The 14,572-nt window shown below is 50.3% G+C and overlaps 1 long non-coding RNA gene across 2 annotated transcripts; it reads right to left on the bottom strand.

The window, feature by feature from the left end:
* Positions 1-539: 539 nt before the first annotated feature.
* LOC120676574 lies at positions 540-2,821 on the bottom strand. 2 transcript variants are annotated; one of them, XR_005675883.1, is made up of 3 exons: positions 2,434-2,821; positions 1,073-1,314; positions 540-917 (listed from the first exon to the last, which is right to left on the bottom strand). It is a non-coding gene; the product is annotated as an uncharacterized LOC120676574 (long non-coding RNA). The 2 variants fall into 2 exon arrangements; XR_005675882.1 differs by having other exon boundaries at positions 540-1,314.
* Between the last annotated feature and the right edge of the window lie 11,751 nt (positions 2,822-14,572).

Genomic DNA, 14,572 nt, shown 5'->3' with positions numbered 1-14,572 from the left:
CTTCATGTATTGTTTCGAACAGCTTAAGGGCAGGGCTGATCAGGACTTCATGTATTGTTTCGAACAGCTTATGGGCAGGGCTGATCGGAAGCCTCGTTAGCTCCAAAAACTGCATGAATTACTTGGCGAAACTAGGAAATGAGATCGCAAAGAAGCACTCGTCGCTGCAATCTATATACGGGCTTAACTGTTTGATCAGGTGATTAACCGTGCGCACTCTGCCAATCAGTTCTCTGCACCTCCGCGCTCGAGGTCGTGGCTCAACAGCCACCGACCAGACTTGATCCAGCACTTTTGGTCAGGTCACACGTAGGGCTAGTTTGGCAGCTCGTGGCTGATTAGCCCCGGGAAAAATGACCCCACCGGGATTATTTTGGAATTGGAAATCCCCGTCCAGTCCACCTGCAGGGCAGCGCTGCCCCCTCCCCTGTCGCTGTTTGGAGGTGGTCCTGACGCGGGGCAACCCTGTGGAGGAAACTGTGCCACCGCCATGCATGCTTTTTTTTTCTAAAAAAAATACCAATCAAGAATACATGACGTATAGTAGTAATCGTAAGTTAATAACTTCACTTTTTGTTCATGAGCAGACTATCGCTACATTCATGAGCAGTACATTTCGGATTACATTCTGAGTACCAAAACAAGCTCTGCTCTAGGTTCTATGGGCAACTACAGCTGATCCTTAGTTCCGGCCAGGCACCATAGGTGCACCTCCTCTTATGCAATCTGCAACAAACGCTGAACTAGAATTATTGAAGACATAGTCGTTCCTTTGCTTTCAGATGAGCCAGGCGCCTCAAATCGCCAGAGTCATCTCTTGTAGCTAACTGACCATGACATTTTGTAACGTAAATGAAAGAACCAAACAGCAGCATATGCTTTCAAGATGCAAGAGACTAATGACCAGCCAGTTGCATCTTGCAAAACAGAAAGAAAAACATCAATAACTACAATAAACTCATACATGCTGGGAAAAATGAACATACTCCTTTTATCCATCATATCCAATTATATATTCATCTTGCGCTAAACAAAACATGGGGAACGTAGGAAACAAAGCCATTTATCTTACCGGTTCTGTGGATGCACGGCGATCATGAGGCTATACTATAACGCTTCATGCTCAAATTATTTCCACTACGGTGTCAGACAGTCAGGGGGTACTGCATTTGCACCTTGAATCGAAGCCACAGTCGAGATGGACCTCATCATAAAGATATGAGAAAAGGATACTTGAACAATCTTGCTTCTTCATCCATGCATTCAAACCATCATGCATAACTGAAAAGTCAATTTTTGGTTGAACCAGAAACCCTGAGATTTTAAAAAGAAAATAATCAGAAAGGGGACTCAATGTAGTAATTTGTTGAGTGCCAAATACTCTCTGAGTCTGAATGTGTTGTTAGAATTTTGTACTTGCCGTGAGAGGCCACAGATGCACTATTAAAATCAAAAGTCAAATCTGCCGTGCTACTTAGATGATAGAACAAATGGATACACATTGGTGCTCAAACTCAAAACTTAGGTCAAGCTTCAACAGCAAGTGAGCTGTACACTCACCAGCAGCAGAGTCAGACATACAAAATTACAAAGAGATACAAGGGAAAGATCTCACCCAAAAGAGGTGCGCTTATCTCTATCATATAATCACTACAAATCAGGCCATAGAGTTGAACACTAATTAATATTTTTAATTGTAGTATGCTACCACAGGCAATAGCCTCCTACTCATGAACATCTGAAGCTGGAGCAGAAATCATACACGAGGTCAGTTTCATTCAGAAGTAAAGAAAAGAACCATAAGCAGTAAGGCGACATTATACCGTGCTAGGAGAAGTTAAGAGTGTAAAGGGTATGGGTTTAGTACTGAAAGTTGGAAGAAACGCGTTCCAGGTCCTGCTGAATTAACCTCTTCAATACTATAGGATGACCAGGAAGACAATGTCTGAAAATATGATCAGTTATAATCCTGCAGTTTTCAGCTGACAACTAACTACATAGCTTCGTTAGACTGGGCATAAATGCTGGAGCTGGACAGACCTAAGCCAATCCAGCATTCTCTGCTAATTGATTGGATAGTTAACGCCTACTACAGCCAAGCAGTGCCTGCGACATCACTCTCTCCAGGGTCTCCCTTGCTTTGTCCTCTAAACAATCGAAACAAGAAAAAAGAAACAGCAACCTATTTTAACCAGCAAAGATGACAGCATTGTTCACTGATTTATCAACCACAATCATTGATCATCGATGCAGGATCATTGATTTGCAGCTGAGGTGAGCTAATCAAATTAGACAAAGCAATGCAGCAGAACAACAACATGATAAAACAAAAACTTGTATCATCGATGAAGAATCTTTTATCAACGTGTACTACCCATACAAGGAACCAGTGTAAAGTGATTTTCCTGAGCAACCAGAAGAATAGGAGCTTACCTGGGCCAACAATGTCGAGTGAAGTGATTAGCAGGTTGTGAATCTTGGAGATGACAGCCAATCAGACGAGAAATCACCAAGGTCTATACAAGATCTAGGAATCAGGAAGAGGAGATCAAACCCTAGGCAATATAATAGAGGAGAGGAAGAACTTGCATATGACGAGGAAGATGAAGTGGAGCCACCGTGGTGGTTGTGGAGGCGGCCGAGGTGGTGGCGTCATCGCAGATCGAACGTTGAGGGGTGCGGAGGCAAAGCAGCGTCACCAACAGGGAGCTCCAGGGGTGGCATCTGGACGGGGGTGAGGGCCGAGGGCGGAGCGGCAGCGCGAGCAGGGAAGCGGAGCAGGTGGCGCGGCGGCGGAGCGCTCGTCTCGCGTCGCTCGTGATAGGACCAGGGTTAAAATATGCGACCGGTAAGCGGTAACCGCCGGCCTCCGGTTCCGATTTATCGAACCGGTTTGACCGGTTACCGATAGAAACCGGTCAAATTCAAATTTAAATTCAAATGGCACAGTTCAACCGGTTCGTACCGGTATACCGGCCGGTTTGACCGGTTTACCGGTCGGTTTGACTGGTAACCGGTCAAATTCAATTTTTTTTCTTTTTTGGTTTAAATTCAAATGCCCGCAAAGTATACTAAATAAATATTTGTATAACATATTTTAGTCTAAATGAACCCTCCAACCCTCTTTTGTACTACTTTTACATTGTATTTGTATACTTTTGTATGCACATTTTTTATTTAACTTCAAATCCCCGCAAACTATACTAAATGAACGAATTTTGAAGAAAATTTGACACCATTAGATTCGTCGCAACTTGAAGTATTTTTAGGAATTTTTCATTTTTTGAATTCAAATTTAAATTTTGAATTTGGACCGGTTTCATACCGGACCAAACCGAAACCGGTCCGGACCGGTTTGACCGGTAACCGGTCAAACTGGACCGGTTACCGACGGTTTGGTGAACCCTGGATAGGACGGGGACGACGCGCCCGGACCCAAAGAGGTGGGGACGAGCCTCCCCGGGGAAGACGCGGGGTCGGGTCGCCTTGCCCCCTGGCGTGGGCTTCCAAACAGCGGCCTCGCCTAGCCCGGGTCAGATTTCCACGCGGGCCTCCTGCCCGGGGAAAAGGCCGGGATCTCGGCGAGGATCTGGGCTCCCAAACTAGGCCTGAGGTTGAAAACGGTGGAAGTAATGTGTGGGTCCTACATCACCAGGAATCCTATATATCTTCCGGAAGATTTTTTCTTCTCCACCTTCCAATGTTTGAGATTCGTGCAAATTATTTCATCCGTTGGATCTTCTCCACCCTAACCTTCTTCCTCCTTGTGCTCCCTTTCTCGTCACACGCCGCCGCCGCCCTCGCATGTCCGCCTGCCCACCCCGCGCCGCGCGCTGCGTGCTGCTGCTGCTCGCCACGCCGTGCTCTGCGTGCTGCTGCTCGCGCCCCGCGCCGCGTGCTGCTGCTTCTCGCCGCCTCGTGCCGCGTGCTGCTATGTGTGCGTGGCCGCGGCTGCATGCGGCTGCCTGCTGCGGCGTGCGGCTGCTGCTGCTGCGGGGCGCCGCGTGCCGCTGCGGGGCCGCGGCTGCTTGCTGCGGCGTGCGGCGGCTGCTGCTGCGTGCTGCTCTGCTGGCACGCGCTGCTGCCGCGTGCCGCTGCGTGCTGCTCTGCTGGCACGCGCTGCTGCCGCCACGTTGCTGCCGCGCTGGGCTGCTAGGCCCGGTCCCTTGCTCCGGCGCCGCCGCCGGGGCCGGCCGCGCCACCCCCGGTGCTCTTCCCTACGCCGGCGCCGGAGAAGACAATTGAAAAAAAAATGTTGATCTAGTTTTTGCCAAATGTTGAATCTATTTTTTTCATATGTTGAAATAGTTCATAAAAAATGTTGAAGATAGTTTGTAGAAATATTGAATCTAATTTGGGCCCAGTGGGCTTCATAGATAGATAGCTTATTGATCTTACGGAAGATATATAAGAGCCCCTACAGCACTTAGATTCTACCCCCTCCGTAAAAAAAGTGCATGGAGAAATAAATATTAATAATTTTTTTTATAAATTTAATCAAATTTAAAATTGTTTGTCTCCTTGGAAAAAGAGAGGTGCGGCATTACTGAAGAGAGACCGAGAAACGGGATAAGACAATGAATTGTTGGCTTAGCGAGGGATTGACACGTTGACAGTGCTCTATCATCAGGCCACCATGTTGCGAATAACACTAAAATTGTATCTCGCGACGCTGTGCAAGAAGCAACTTTCTAAAAATTGCAGGCTCCACTGAGTTACTAAAGTAGGATCAGCAATAACTATGTGTTAATAGATATGTTGAGTTTCAAGCCGCTTATTTGTCTACAGGAATTTGTAGTACCTATATATAATCTGGTCTTTGTTGGTTGAATCGTGGCAACAAAATGCGCACACGTCCTTGGTAGAGTTGTTTTTCAAGTTTTTCTCGCAGCTTTTTCTTCGAAAAGGAACCAGAGCAAGAGTTTTGCCATTCTTGTATTAATATCAGAGAGTGAGAAATAAGGCCTAAGCTAAAAAGACAAAAAAAAAGGCTGAGATCAAGCCTAATCCCCTGGCCATAAATCACTCAGATATTTAACTCCTGCCAAGCAGCAGACACCAGCTTCCTCCTATATATATTAGTCTAGAGTGGTCTATGAAACTGGAAAATGTATTGCAGTTTGCTAAAGTATGATATATATTGTCATGTTGTTCTCCTATTTCTTTTAGATTTCATAAGTCATGTGTATAATATTAGCTATGCACTTGCCCATACGGGTCATAATATGATTATGTCAACTCGGTGCAAACCCAAGATGAATAAAGCTTTCTTTACCAAGAACAAAAAATAATAAAAATAGAGGATACTGTAACGGTAATGGGAAAATATATTGTATTGCATTGTAGTTGGACTATTCTTTTTTCATGTTGAAATTCAAATTACTCTAAAATTTTTCAACCCAAATCTTACTATTTACAAGACACCCTGACCCAATTGCGCGGACCATGGGCAAACCATGTACCGACTAGAACAAAGAAGACGTGCACGCCATTGGTTGATGACAAAGTGTGGGACCGAAGCCGGCGACCAGAGGGGGGTGAATGGGAGCCGATCAAAATTTCTTCGAAATTCGAATCGTCGGCCTATGTCCCAAAATCGCCCAAGCCCTCAAGCGTTCTGGCCAAAGTTTGGAGTAACTATTGAAAAGCTAACCCAACACAAGAGGCCTCGAACGAGCGAGCGAAACCAAGAAGCAAAACGGAAGCGAATCGGGAAAACTGCAGAACTGATCTGCCAGGACCGGTCTGACCGGTGCGCTAGACCAGTCTGACCGGTGAGCTGGACCGGTCTGACCGGTCGTGGCTACCGGTCTGACCGGTAGCACCCAGAAAGCCCCCGAGAAATTGGATTCAAACGATGAATCCCGAGCAAACGACCACGAAATCCGATGAAACTTGGGGGATTGATTCGCCCCTACCCCGTGAACATATCCCCAAAAGATCTCGTCCTAAAGATCACCGAATCGTGAGAATTGTGGGGGAGATCGAAAGGGATTGGGGTTTTCTCAAATACTCAAGAACTCGAAATCGAACACGCCAGTGATTCCAGAGGGTTTAGGTCAGAGTTGGGAGCACGGGAATCACAGCAAAGAACTCGAGGTCTCCTCTCAATCATGTGTGCCAAAAACAAAATCGAAAATCCATTGCACAAGGCACAAAACCAAGGGATTGAATCAAATCAAAAGCCCAGAGGGCACGAGGAGGATAGGGCCTCCTTTCCCAATCAAATCCCTTACAAGGTTTCAACAATCCATGGACAAAATCAACTCAAACAAGAGGAACAGAGGGAGGAGAACACAGGGGCGGCGGCCTGGAGAAACAGAGAGTCCACGAACAGATTACAAAAGCCGCTATTAACCTAACACAAGTGAAGGGGTATTTATACCCGCGGTACCGGTCAGACCGGTGCGCTGGACCGGTCAGACCGGTGCCAGGGACCGGTCAGACCGGTTGGCCTGCAGCACCCCCTGTACATGATCTCATCCGACGGCCGAGGTTCTTTCTTCGAAACGAAGTCTTCTCCGCGATGCCGCCGTCTTGATGAAAATCCAGTCCGCGGTTTTGAAGGGTCCGCGAAACCCGGGTAGATGGCCGGTTTTGAGAAAACCGTCAAAACCTCACGCGCGGGAAGATTCCCGCCTCCACGCCGTGGCCCTAGACGCCGTTCCCGCCTCGGCCTTCTGACGGCCCTAAACGCCGCCCGACGCCCGTCACCTCCTTGCCCGCAGCGAGGCCCTAGACGCCGTCGACGCCCGTCGCCTCCGTCAGTCCCGAGACCGACGCCCGTGCCTCCACGACTTGGCGTCTTCAACCGCCGTCCGCCTCCTTGGTTTTGTGGCGCAAACCAAGAAACCAGCCTTCCGTCGCCGCTTGCGCCCTCGATTCAGGAGTGGACGCCACAGCTGCCGCCCGGTCCGAGCTCCGGTCCCGGCTGCCCTTCACCGCCGTCCACCGCACGGTCCATCGGCCACAGCACCTCCACGGCAGCTCCCCGTCGACACTCGACGCCCGTGTACCTGCAATCCAAAGACCAAGCGCACGATCACACCGCACGGTTGACAATTCACTCATCACAAGCAGGATAGAGTACTCAACATTCCTCAATCTCCCCCTTGATGAGTGCATTGTCAACACACCACAAACGAACCAAGAGAAGTGAAACCAGAAAAGAACAAAGAAGCACAAGCAAGTGACAAAAGGCTCAGAAAGGCAAGAACAGTCACTTACTCAAGCAAAGATCGATCCCCTAAGACAAGGGCAACGACTCAACGCAATCGATCAAAAGCCAAAACATGACTCCTCAAAGACAGAGGTAACGCTCGACGCAGTCATGCAAGCAGCAGAGGGAAAACGAGAAAACCAGGAGCCAAAACCAAAACAGAAACTCCCCAAGCAAAGTTTTTCCCTCTCACAAGTGCAACTCTCCCAAAATGATGCACTCTCAAAGCCCTGTGCACAACAAGTTTTTTCAAAAATCAAACAAACAAGTCTCCCCCTTGTTCGATCACTTCTCTCAAAATTCTCCCCCTTGTTGGCACATGCACACATCAAGCCTAAAAAGACCTAAAGCTCCCCCTGAAGCAGAGACTCCCCCTGAACCGATGCTATGCAATGAATGCAATGCAGGAGGTGTAAGTGAAAGCATTCAGGGATACAAAGATATGAGCAACATCTAGTCACAAGCACGTGTGCATCCACAAACCAGACCTGCATCTAGCTCAACAGGGTATATCAAATCAGTCTAGAGCTAGGCAAGTTCAGTTTAGGAGAAATAAAAGCATCACCCATGATCTAGCACTAACAAGTAGGAAATGGAAAGCAGTGCTACTCAAACTCATACAGGTGAGCCAAACCAGCCAAAACAAGTTGCCAACATTTTTTTTTCAATCAAAATTTTTATATCAAGCAATTCTAAGTGCCTGGGGTTGAAAGCTTGTCATGCTTTACTTAGCAACGAGGCCAAGCCTATGCCAAAAGACAATCAGAAGCTTAAAGCACTCGTTTCAGTCATGCACAGCCTTGCCCGGGTTCTCACAAGTGCAAAGTGAGCCGTCCCGAAAGCTCGATCAGTGCGACAAGCAATCCCACCTGGATCTTTTCAATCCATTTCAAGAACAGTTCAAGCAATTTTATCAGATTTAGATCATTTCAAGTATGAATTGCTGAACGAGAAGCCACACTAGCATGAATAAGATAGCAAAGCATATCAACTCGCCCTAACATGCTAGTAGCCAAGATAGGGTGATCATGTTTTCAGATTTTCAAATCAAAATAGCTTAACTCAGATGATGTCATATACACAATGGAGCAAGCTATACATGATCAAGTTTATCAACTCACACTAGCAGGCACTAGAAGATCATAGCAATGTATACAAGAATGCTAGTGCAAGTGAGACAAATGCAAAATGCAAATATGTACAATGCATATGCAGAATGCAACTAACCAAGCTAAAACTAAGATAAGGACAAAGAAAAAAACAAAAGCTAAGCAACTGAAGAACTAAGCAAATACAATGGCTCAAAGACACACAGGACTAGACCAAATGGATCCAACTGAGTACCATGAAAAAGGTAACAATCAGAAAACCACAAGTCCATCCTGAGAGGAAAACGTACAAGCCGAACGCTCACATACCTCGATGAAGATCCCGCTGGACCTAGAGCATAGCAAGCTCGAGGTCACCTCCCCTGCGTCCTCAGCGGATCCATCTTCTGCTCGAACAGGTTCTTGTAGAGGTGAACGATCATAGTGGAAGTAGTGGTACTGGATCGTCCTCCTGAGCTGAGGTAGTCGAAACAGAAGGGGCCGGAGCATGCAGCCGGCGCAGTAACTCCGGATCATCATCGGCACCTGAGGTAGAGCTCCCCCTCAACAAGTGATACCTAGCACAAGAGAAGCTAGGACACAAGAAAATAGCAAACACCAAAAATCCAGAGCAAAACTCAAGCAAACGATTAGGTGTTAGTCAAGCTACATGCAAAAGTATACCAAAAGACACTCTAGAACATATCAAGACAAAAGATATTCCTAGAAAAGTCTAAAGGCACTCAACAACATGAACCAAGGCAGCAAGACTATATGAAGAAGATACTTGAGCTAGCAACCAGACCTAAGGAGCACAAGCTACACAAGCATGAGAGAAACTGAACAAAGCACACACCCTGAGCTAGCAAGAGTCATGACAATATGAAAACCACAAAAACTAGCATACAGAGTAGCTAGTCCACCATAGCACAAGTACAGACCTAGCAAGCAGAGCAAGTATGAGATAAAGAATCTACAACAAGTCACAAGCAGAAAGTGTACAAAGAACTCAAAGAGCAAACTCAAATGTACATATGATACACAAACCACCACGGACTATCCACCAGCCTTGGAAAACCATCAAGTCTTGATCAAACCTGCATAAGACCAAGATCCATGGAGCACTTGTTCTCCAGGCCTCCAACCTGCATCACCATCGAGACAAAGGAGGAGCAAACGTCTCGACACTGGGGTTAGCAAAGTGAGAAGCAAACCAGTGACGAGCCATCTGCTTTACAGAAGGGTAAGCAAAGTCAGGCAAAGCGTATCCCCCGTCCCGTCTACCGCGTGACTGACGAGCTCCACCGCGAGGAAAACGTGAAGCCTCAAAACCTCCTCCAAAACCTCGGTCCCGTGGTCCATAGCCGCACTGAAAACGACCAGGAGCACGGCCGGCAAAGCGACCACCTGCTGGAGCACGGTAACCACCACCGTCTCCCTGACCTCCACCTACACGGCGCGCCCTAGCATCTCGCCTATCACCACGCCGAGAAGGACCATGCACCCGAACAGAATACATGTCCGCGTTCCGTCTCTCCTGCTCTCTCCTCACAGCCCGCTTCCTCCTGAAGCAAAACTCCTCCAGGTGACCTTCCCTGTCACAGAACTCGCAGTGGTACCTCACCTCACGCTTGGGAGGTGGAGGCCTAGCCTGCGGATGGGGAGGAGCAGCCCTCTTCTTCTGGGCAACCTGGGCTGTGGCAGCAGGGAGCGTGTCGAGGGGGTTCCTCAGCGCATTGGGCTTTGGAACCCAAACCTGCTTCTGCGGAGGTGCTTTCGGTGGTTCTTTAAGCACACCATCCGCGGGGTCAACAAGCGAAGGCTGCGTGCTCGTGCTACCAGTGTTTCCAGCAGCCTTGCCAATCTTACCATACAACCTGTCAAAGTCTGACTTCGTGTATGTGTAACCGACCCCAAACCCATCACCACGCTTGAACTGCTTAATCATCATGCCCAACTGCGGCTCACTGCTAGAAACCCAACTCAGAATCGCCCTAAGATAGATATTCTCATTCTCCAGGTTGGCTTTCTCTACTGCAAGACTATCTAAATCAGCAATCAAACCAGGGCAAACAGAGCAGTCAATAGGTGGGCTAGACTCTACGACCTTAGTCTTTCCAAAAGACTTGATCAAAGCGTTCTTCTCCTCTAGCTCCAACCTAAGCGTGGGACAAAGCTTACAAGCGCCAAGCAAAACTGGCCTAGACTTCATCTCCTCTAGCTCGCACACAACAGTAGCAAACTTGGACTGCAACGAAGCTAGATTGGACTTAAAGATATGACACTCCTCGCATTCAAGCACATCGCTAACAATAGGATTATCCTTAACCAGTTCTAGTTCATGCTTGGCCTTAGCGAGCTCATGAGAAACGTCAGCAAGCGAAATCTTAGCAACATCTAAGTCCGCGACGTTCTCATCATGCTTGGCCCGGAGAGCAACAAGATCGTTCATGTGAGATATGCAGCCAGCGCACTCATCCTCACTAGACTTCTCCCTAGCACAAGCCAGCTCAGCCCTAAGCTTTCTACGCTCTCTAGCTGCTTCCTTAAGCAGCCTCTTCTGGTTGTCGAGAGCGGCGTACAACTCCCTAACCTCTGTATCAAGCAGGTCGATCGTGGAGTTTACCTCTGAATCGGTCTCGGATCCAGGAGAAGAGCCGGAGTGCGTCGGTGTAGCATGTCCACCCAAAGACGCACGAGCACCATTGGCTTCGCCCGCCATGGTGCATAAGCTCTTGCGCCGACCGGCCGCCAAGCAAAGGCCGATGAAGCCGGTGGCTTCCTTGTCCCGCTTCTTCTTCTTCTTGTCGTCGTCGTCGGAGGTCGGTGAAGAAGAGCGGTCGGTGTCGGAGCTCTTGTCGAGGTCGCTGAGCTGCGCCAGGAAGGCCTTCTCCCGCTTCTTGGCCTTGTACTGGAAGTGCTTCTTGAGCGACTCCTTGTCGAAGCGTCCTCCCCAGTCACGACTGCGGTGCTTGTGGCGCCGACGCTCCTTGTTGGAGCCTCCCTCGTCGCGGTCGCGGTGGCGGTAGTAGTCGAAGGAGTTGTTCTGGCCACCGCCGGACTTCTTGGGGCAATCGGCGATGAAGTGGTTCAGATCGCCGCAGTTGTAGCACCCGGGGTTCTTCCTCTGCCTGTTGTGGTAGACGCGCTGGAACTTGCTGATGAGGAGGCACAAGTCGTCGTCGCCCAGCGTCTCCAGCTGCTCATCTGAAACAGAAGGCAAAGAGGCAAGAGAAAAGCCAAGAGCAGAGTTAGCGTTAGAGCTCGATCCACCTGGTCCAGTCACAAGAGCGACGCTCTTGGAAGGAGGGGCACCATTGAGTTTGGCTCGTGTCTGGTTATCCACCTCCGTGGCCTTGAGCTTGCTAAAAAGCTCGTTCACGGTCAGAGTCTCATAGCCTGCAGACTCAATGATCGTGTTCACCTTGAGATCCCACACAGAGCGGTCAAGTGCGTAAAGCAACTTAAGGGCCTTCTCGTGCTCTGTGTACTCAAGGGCACCAGCAGATCTGTTCGCATTGACCTTGTTCACAATCGACTGAAAACGACTGAACATCAGGTCAATGCTCTCACCCGGCTCCTGTGTGAAGTTCTCGTACTCACGCCGGTGAGTCTCGAACAGTCTGGCCTTCACCTGAGGTGTACCCTCGTGGTAGTTCTCAAGGCACGTCCAAATCTTGTGGGCTTCCTGAAAACCCTGGACGCGTGAGAACTCCGCACGAGAAACGCCAGCGAACAAGGCATTGACAGCCTTGGCGTTAGCCTCGTGCTGGGTCACCTGAAGAGGCGTGGTCCGAACAGCCAGCACCTCGTAGAGCTGGTTCGTGGTAATCTCCCAGACATCGGCTCCCATGCTCTGCAGGAAGGCTCTCATGCGAACCTTCCAGTAGGCATAATACTCGCCGGAAAACACCGGGATCTTACCAAGACTCGCCATGGTCGCCGAGTGGTTTTCGAACCGGTTAAGGTACTGAAAACCTCAACCGAGCTCTGATACCAATTGTGGGACCGAAGCCGGCGACCAGAGAGGGGGGTGAATGGGAGCCGATCAAAATTTCTTCGAAATTCGAATCGTCGGCCTATGTCCCAAAATCGCCCAAGCCCTCAAGCGTTCTGACCAAAGTTTGGAGTAGCTATTGATAAGCTAACCCAACACAAGAGGCCTCGAACGAGCGAGCGAAACCACGAAGCAAAACGGAAGCGAATCGGGAAAACTGCAGAACTGATCTGCCAGGACCGGTCTGACCGGTGCGCTAGACCGGTCTGACCGGTGAGCTGGACCGGTCTGACCGGTCGTGCCTACCGATCTGACCGGTAGCACCCAGAAAGCCCCCGAGAAATTGGATTCAAACGATGAATCCCGAGCAAACGACCACGAAATCCGATGAAACTTGGGGGATTGCTTCGCCCCTACCCCGTGAACATATCCCCAAAAGATCTCGTCCTAAAGATCACCGAATCGTGAGAATTGTGGGGGAGATCGAAATGGATTGGGGTTTTCTCAAATACTCAAGAACTCGAAATCGAACACGCCAGTGATTCCAGAGGGTTTAGGTCAGAGTTGGGAGCACGGGAATCACAGCAAAGAACTTGAGGTCTCCTCTCAATCATGTGTGCCAAAAACGAAATCGAAAATCCATTGCACAAGGCACAAAACCAGGGGATTGAATCAAATCAAAAGCCCAGAGGGCACGAGGAGGATAGGGTCTCCTTTCCCAATCAAATCCCTTACAAGGTTTCAACAATCCATGGACAAAATCAACTCAAACGAGAGGAACAGAGGGAGGAGAACACAGGGGCGGCGGCCTGGAGAAATAGAGAGTCCACGAACAGATTACAAAAGCCGCTATTAACCTAACACAAGTGAAGGGGTATTTATACCCGCGGTACCGGTCAGACCGGTGCGCTGGACCGGTCAGACCGGTGCCAGGGACCGGTCAGACCGGTTGGCCTGCAGCACCCCCTGTACATGATCTCATCCGACGGCCGAGGTTCTTTCTTCGAAACGAAGTCTTCTCCGCGATGCCGCCGTCTTGATGAAGATCCAGTCTGCGGTTTTGAAGGGTCCGCGAAACCCGGGTAGATGGCCGGTTTTGAGAAAACCGCCAAAACCTCACGCGCGGGAAGATTCCCGCCTCCACGCCGTGGCCCTAGACGTCGTTCCCGCCTCGGCCTTCTGACGGCCCTAGACGCCGCCCGACGCCCGTCACCTCCTCGCCCGCAGCGAGGCCCTGGACGCCGTCGACGCCCATCGCCTCCGTCAGTCCCGAGACCGACGCCCGTGCCTCCACGACTTGGCGTCTTCAACCGCCGTCCGCCTCCTTGGTTTTGTGGCGCAAACCAAGAAACCCGCCTTCCGTCGCCGCTTGCGCCCTCGATCCAGGAGTGGACGCCACAGCTGCCGCCCGGTCCGAGCTCCGGTCCCGGCTGCCCTTCACCGCCGTCCACCGCACGGTCCATCGGCCACAGCACCTCCACGGCAGCTCCCCGTCGACACTCGACGCCCGTGTACCTGCAATCCAAAGACTAAGCACACGATCACACCACACGGTTGATAATTCACTCATCACAAGCAGGATAAAGTACTCAACATTCCTCACAAAGTAAAAGGAAAAAAAAGTTACAGCGAAGGCACGTAAAGTCGATTGCCAATCGCCTGCTGGACCACTCGGACACGATGCGCAAACTCGTTACACCAAACGTCCAAACCCGGCCGCCCGCTTACCGACCCGAACGGCCCGGCCCCCTTCCCGTACATGGACGCGCAGACCAGGGCGAGCCACGCCCCTCCCCCGACGCCGCCGTCGGGCGCCGGCGGCACCACCTGCTGCTCCACCGCGAACGTAGCCTCTCCTCCCCGTCCCGCGCCCGGCGTACCGCCCCTGGACGGGCCCCGCTGGACGTGCGGCGCCTCCGAGACCGGCAGCTCCTCGTAGCCGCCGCCGCCGTCGACGCAGTCCGCGCGCAGTGGCGGCGCCGCCGCGCCGGGCCGGCAGAACAGGTTGGGCCAGCACAGCAGGTGCGCCATTGCGAGGCCGCTTGCGGGATTCCGAAGTCTCAGGAGACGAGACGGTACGGTAGGAACAGTGCCGACTATATTGTCAGGCAAGGGCAATCGTAACCAGCATCCAATTCCAGTTCTCGCTCCGACTCCAATTCTTGTCCGAGACGTTAAACGCTATCAATCGCCAAGCAAAAGAACCAATCTCTCCACCTCTGACAGGACTCGGCTGCCTTCAAAACTCACCCTACGGCCATCGAGTCA

Source organism: Panicum virgatum, chromosome 5N (genome assembly GCF_016808335.1).
Source record: "Panicum virgatum strain AP13 chromosome 5N, P.virgatum_v5, whole genome shotgun sequence".
NCBI lineage: Eukaryota > Viridiplantae > Streptophyta > Magnoliopsida > Poales > Poaceae > Panicum > Panicum virgatum.
Note: the sequence above shows the minus strand (reverse complement) of the source record. Positions and strands in the feature narration are given on the sequence as shown.